The sequence below is a fragment of the Otolemur garnettii genome, unplaced genomic scaffold (genome assembly GCF_000181295.1).
Source record: "Otolemur garnettii isolate 467f Iridium unplaced genomic scaffold, OtoGar3 scaffold00360, whole genome shotgun sequence".
Classification (NCBI taxonomy): domain Eukaryota; kingdom Metazoa; phylum Chordata; class Mammalia; order Primates; family Galagidae; genus Otolemur; species Otolemur garnettii.
This window is the reverse complement of record NW_003852755.1, coordinates 185390-191925: the sequence shown is the minus strand read 5'-3', so window position 1 is coordinate 191925 and position 6536 is coordinate 185390. Positions and strand designations below refer to the sequence as shown.

The window sequence follows — 6536 nt, the reverse complement described above, 5'->3', positions numbered from 1 at the left end:
CCCCCCCCCTTTGGAGACAGAGTCTCACTTTCTCACCCTTGGTAGAGTCCCGTGTCATAGCTCAAAGCAATCATAAACTCTTAGGCTCAAGTGATCATGCTACCTCAGCCTCCCAAGTAGTTAGGACTACAGGCAGCACTCACCACAATGTCAGGCTAATTTTTCTGTTTTTAGTAGAGATGGTTTTGCTAAGGCTGGTCTTGAACTCCTGAGCCCAAGGGATCCTCCTCCTATGGCATCCCTGAGTACTAAGATTACAGGCCTCAGACACCACCGCCCCGCCCATATGAAACATTAAGGGTACTATTTAGTAGTGTTAAGTATAGTCACATAGTCTTTCAACAAATTCTAGATCATTTTCGTCCTATAAAATTAAAAGTGAATACTCATTCAACATAAAATTATCCTTTCTACTTTTTTTTGTACTTCTCAAAAACATCATGAGCCATGAGCTGGACTAGAGATATTTTATAGAAGTATAATAATGCTGTGTCTGTTTGGCTGTCTTATTTGACTTAATATAATAAATATCCCCAAGGTTTCTCTTCACTGTAAAATATGTCATGCTGACTGCTGTCTTTTAAAGCTATATATTATTCCATTGTATGTATAGGCCACCTTTTTTATTTACTTATCAACAAAGGTACATTTGGTTTGCTTCCAGATATTGTCTTTAATGCATAATGTTGAAAGTTACATAAACGTGCAAATATCTATTTCATGTTTTGCTTTCAGTATGTTTGAAATATTTTGGATACGCTGATGTAGTACCATGGTGTGTTTTTGCTTTTTTTGCCTAATCCTTTGATGTGTTATCCAAAAAATCATTATATAGACCAATTGTCATGAAGCTTTTAGAATTTTAATAGTTATAGGTTTACATTTAAGTCTTTATTTATGTTTTTGATACCTTGTAATTGTGCATATTTATGGGGTATAATTTGATGTTTCACATAAACTGTATGATGATACATTCATATTTATTGTATCCATGACCTCATGTATTTATTAGTTTTGTTCTGAGAATACTCATAAGCTGGTCTTTTTGAACTATTTTGTAATATATAGTAACTAACATTTAAACCTTAACCATTTTCTTCTTGTGAATAGAAAAACCAAAACTTAACCAGGCGTTGTGGCTCACATCTGTAATCCTAGCACTCTGAGAAGCTTAGGACAGTGGATTGCTCCAGCTCATGAGTTCAAAACCAACCTGAGGGAAAGTGAGACCCTTTATCTCTAGTAAAAATAGAAAAACTGAGGCAAGAGGATAGCTTTAGCCCAAGAGTTGGAGGTTGCTGTGAGCTATGGTGCCACGACACTACCCAGGGCGAGAGGTTGAGACTCTGTCTCAAATTAAAAAAGAAAGAGACAGAAAAACCAAAACTTATTCCTTCTTTCTAATTTTAATTAGAAAGCCTTGCTTCATTGTTCCTTTCCATCAGTCTCTGATAACCATTGTTGTATTCTCCATTTTCATGATAACATTTTTCAGATTCTACACATGAGTAAAACCATACAGTATTTGTCTCTTTGTATCTGGTTTCTTTCACTTAGCAGAATGTCCTTCAGATACATCAATGTTTGTATGCCAATACCATGCTACTTCGTTGCTATCGCTAAATTTTGAATCTAGGTACTGTGATGCCTCCAGATTTGTTATTTTTCCTCAGGATGGCTTTGACTATTTAGGATATTTTCTACTTTCATATAAATTTTAGGGTTTTAAAAAGATTTTCTCTGAAGAATGTCACTGATATTTCAATAAAAATTGCATGGAGGGCGGTGCCTGTGGCTCAAAGGAGTAAGGTGCCGGCCCCATATGCCGGAGGTGGCAGGTTGAAACCCAGCCCTGGCCAAAAACTGCAAAAAAAAAAAAAATTGCATTAAATCTGTGCATTAGTTTGGGTAGTGTGTCCATTTAAAAATTATTTTCTAGGCTCGGTACCCATAACTCAGTGGTTACAGTGCCAGCCACGTACACTGAGGCTGGCAGGTTTGAAGGTCTGCCAAAATGACAACTGCAACAAAAAATAGCCAGGCATTGTGACGGTTGCCTGTAGTCCCAGCTACTGGGAAGCTGAGGCAAGAGAATCGCTTAAGCCTGAGAGTTTGAGGTTGCTGTGAGCTGTGATGTCATAGCAGTCTACTAAGGGGGACAAAGTAAGACTCTGTCTCAAAAAAAAAAAAAAAAAATTTATTTTCCAGGTTAGACTCAGTGGCCCACACCTATAATCCTTGCACTCTAGGAGGCCAAGGCAGGTGGATTGCTTGAATTCAGGAGTTTGACACTTAAGCAAGAGCCTGAGCAAGAGTGAGATCTTATCTCTAAAAAAATAGCCAGGTGTTGTGGTGGGCACCTGTGGTTCCAGCTACTCAGAAGGCTAAAGCAAGAGGATAGCTTGAACCCAAGAGTTTGAGGTTGCTGTGAGCTATGAGGTCATGACATGCAACAAAATGAGATTCTGTCTCAATAAATAAAAATAAAAATTGTTTCTCTAGGCTTGGTACCTGTAGCTCAGTGGTTAGGGTGCCGGCCACATACGATGAGGCTGGCGGGTTCATACCCAACTGGCCTGCGAAACAACAATGACAACTGCAACCAAAAGTAGCCAGGTGTTAATGGTGGGCACCTGTAGTTCCAGCAACTTGGCAGTCTGAGGCAAGAGATCACTTAAGTTTGAGGTTGCTGTGAGCTGTGATGCCACAGAGGGCCACATGGTAAGACTCTGTCTCAAAAAAAAAAAAAAATTACTTCTCTAATCCATTAAAACAAGATAACATTTCATTCATTTGTACTTCAATTTCTTTATATATGTTTTACGGTTTTCCATATAGATAATTTTCACATTTTTAATTAAATTTATTGCTGTATATCTTAATTTTTTACAGCTATTGTAAGTAAAGTATCAGACAGCATTCCTTTATGATAAAACCACTCAACAAATTAGGTATGTATAGCTGCACAATTAAGGCCATATATAACAAACCAGTGTTAACATTACAGTGAATGGGGAAATGCTAAAAGTTTTTTTCTGACATTTCTAACACTAGGATACCTGTTCTCACAACTTCTATTCAATATAGTACTGAAAGCAATTGTGACAATAATTAGAAAACAAAAAGAATTAAAGTCATTCACTTTGGAAAGTAGAAAGCCAAATGTCCAAATTTGCAGACAAATTTTTTACATTAAAAAAATTTAAGACTTTCTAAAAAAAGACTGTTGCACTATTAAAAATTCAGCAAACTTACAGAATACAAAATAAAAGTGAAAACACAGTAGTTTTCTTCTATATACAGTGAACCAGAAAAAATATCAGAATTTTAGTTAGAAAAGCTACAAAAAACTATCAGTCCATTTGTGTTCTTGTTGTGCACAGTGCAAGATAACATTTAACTTCAATTTGTCCAATTTGGATTTCTAGTATTCCCAACCATATTTGTTGAAGAAATTGACCTTTGCTCATTGTGACATGCTGAGGATTTATTCACAAGTGTTCTAATCCATTTTTATCATCTGTCTGTCTTAATGCCAGCATCACACTGTTGTATAATGTTTTCCTATTTTTTTTTTCTTTTGTAGAGACAGTCTTACTTTATCACCCTTGGGAGAGTGCCATAGTGTCACACAGCTCACAGCAACCTCCAACTCCTGGGCTTAGGCGACTCTCTTGCCTCAGCCTCCCGAGTAGCAGGGACTACAGGCTCCCGCCACAATGCCTGGCTATTTTTAGACAAGGTCTCGCTCTGGCTCAGGCTGGTCTCCTATGAGCTCAGGCAATCTACCCGCCTTGGCCTCCCAGAGTGCTAGGATTATAGGCATGAGCTATGGGACCCAGCCCCTTTGTTCTTTTGTTCCTTTGTCTCTTTGTTTCTTTTTATTATTTAAAGTGCAATATCAAATCATCCTACTATTACTGTGCTGCTGTCTGATTTTTTTTTTTTTTGAGACAGAGTTTGACTACGTCAGTTGAGCGCCATGCATCACAGTTCACAGCAACCTCAAACTCTTGGCCTTAAGTGATCCTCTTCCCTCAGCCTTCCAAGTAGCTAGGACTATAGGCACCCACCACAACTCCCAGCTATTTTTTAGAGACAGGGTCTTGTACTTAATCAGGCTGGTCTTGAACCTATGAGCTCAGGCAGTCTACCTGCCTCGGTCTCCCAGAGTTCTAGAATTATAAGCGTGAGCCACTGCACCTGGCCTGCTGTCTGAGTTTTGATTCAATTCTGTAAAAGGTTGTTTAATCTATTTGGGAAATGTGATGTCATATTCAAAAAAAATATGTGTTTCGATTTATGTAAAATCTATTTTTTTTCAGTGCCATGATTCAATCTTTTAATTGAGTGTGTGAAAACACACACACTCACTCTCAACCCCCAGGTCTCTGGGACTGGCCCGGTGTCCTATTGCCCTCATGGCCTCCATGGAGGGCCCCCAATGGCTGTTCTCATCTATCCTCCTAGCACCCAGGGCAGCCTGGGATTTGTTAGTCCCTGAGGGGGGACAAATGAAGAGGGGGCCAGTGCTTGAGGGTGGCGGTGGTAGTGGAGGAAGAGTGGCTCCTTGGGTTCTGGCAGACTGGGTCAGAAGGCCTCAAAGGAGGAGAACTTGAGGGGGCACAAAAGTCTGGTTGGCGCTCTCACTGAGGGCCATGTCGTCCAGACTGTCCACTGGTGTCTGCCGTGTGAAGCAGGTATCAAACTGGTTCACATCCTCCTCTGACTGCAGATAGGGCCTGAAAGGGAGGTCCACGAGGCAGGCCAGTAGGTCATCCCTATTCAGTTGCCAGAAAAGGGGGTGCTTCTTCATATCAGCAATGTCCCCTGGACCACTCCCAATCCATTGGCTGGGATTCCACTTCAGAAACTTTTTGACAAGGTCCCCATCATCCAAGGTGAGGTACGGGGGCAGTGCCAGCTTCCCCTTGATCATTTTATCCATGGTTTTCTTCCGGCTGTCTGCGGTGAAGGGTAGCAATCCAGTGAGCAGGTCATACATCAGGGTCCCCAAGTTCCACCAGTCCACAGCACAGTTGTGGCCTCTATGCATCAGGATCTCAGGGGCCATGTACTCAGTGGTGCTGCAGAAGGTGTGAGTGACAGCACCCTCATGGATCGACTCTTTGCAGAGTCGAAAGTCTGTCAGTTTGATGTGGCCCTGGCTGCTGAGCATGATATTCTTCAGCTTGAGGTCTCGGTAGATGATGCCTTGGGAGCGGAGATGTTATAGTGTGTGAGAGACCACCAGACAAATTGAAAAGTTCAATAGGAGTCTTTTACTTAAGGCTGTATTTCAGACTGGCCAGCCAGCTACCCCACTGATAGAGAATCAGGAGGAGGAGCAGCTTCTAGCTTTAAGACATACTTTATATAGGTTAACATACGTAACTAAAAATAGCTTTTGTTGAGCCAGCAAAGCAAGCTACCGGGTTTCACAACCTGATATATACACAAGCGGTTTTGTGGCGGCGACTGGTAATTCCTGGTATGTTTAGCTAGCTGAGCAAAAATTATTTTTAAAAGTAAGAACAATGGGGTTAGTAGGTGTCAGCGGTGCCTGCGGCTTCACTGGGGCAGCCTCATCCTGCTTTCCCAATCCTGGGCCCCTTTACCTCTCATTTCTTCTTGCTTTTTACTTCCTTCTCAAGAGGGTGAGGGGAGGGGTTCGTTGTATAGCACTGGAGCCCACTGCCTCAGAGATGGACCAGGGCCAGCATGCTGTCGGCCAGGTAGAGAAGCAGGCTGTGTCTTCTAGAAAAACGCCCTCTCACTCCAGATGCGTGAAGAGTTCACCACCACTAAGGCACTCAAGGATGAGGTAGAATTTGCCACCAGTCTACAAGGCATAGGCCAGTTCCACAATGAAGGGGTGCTTCACTGACTCTAGAATGTTCATTCAGCCCATGTGTGTGCTGTGTCCTTGACATTGTGCACAATATTGGCCTTCCTTAAAACTTTCATGGCATATATTTTGCCCGGCTTGGTACCTTGCACCTTTCACACCTGGAACACCTTTCCATAGCCTCCCTTGCCCAGCACACAGAACAACTCAAAGCAATGGGCCCTGATGCACTTAGGGCCGAGGTTCACCTTGGCCTCATAATATCCCACAGGTAGCAGTGCTGAACTCTGGCCCGCCTTCACCCTCGCTGTCTTCCTCCGTCTCCAAGTCCAGATGAAACACCGTTGCCATGGCAGCACCGGCCCCTGGGCCAGTACTGACAGTCCCAGCCCAACCCTCACTTGATTTATGCAATCTATTATATAAAAAATAAATATGAGACCAGGCACAGTCTGACTCATGCTTTTAATCCTAGCACTCTGGGATGCTGAGGCAGGTGGATTGCCTGAGTTCAGGAATTTGAGACTAGCCTGAGCAAGATAAAGACCCTATCTCTAAAAAAAACATAGCTGGGTGTTCTGGTAGGCGCCTATAGTCCCAGCTACTAGGGTGCTTGAGGGAAGAAAATCACATAAGCCTAAGAGTTTGAGGTTGCTGTGAGCTGTGACACCACAGTATTCTACCCAGG

At 42.2% G+C, this 6536-nt stretch overlaps 1 pseudogene; it reads right to left on the bottom strand.

Moving 5' to 3' along the window:
• Nucleotides 1–4374: 4374 nt before the first annotated feature.
• Nucleotides 4375–6208, bottom strand: LOC105888392 (annotated as a pseudogene).
• Nucleotides 6209–6536: the final 328 nt, after the last annotated feature.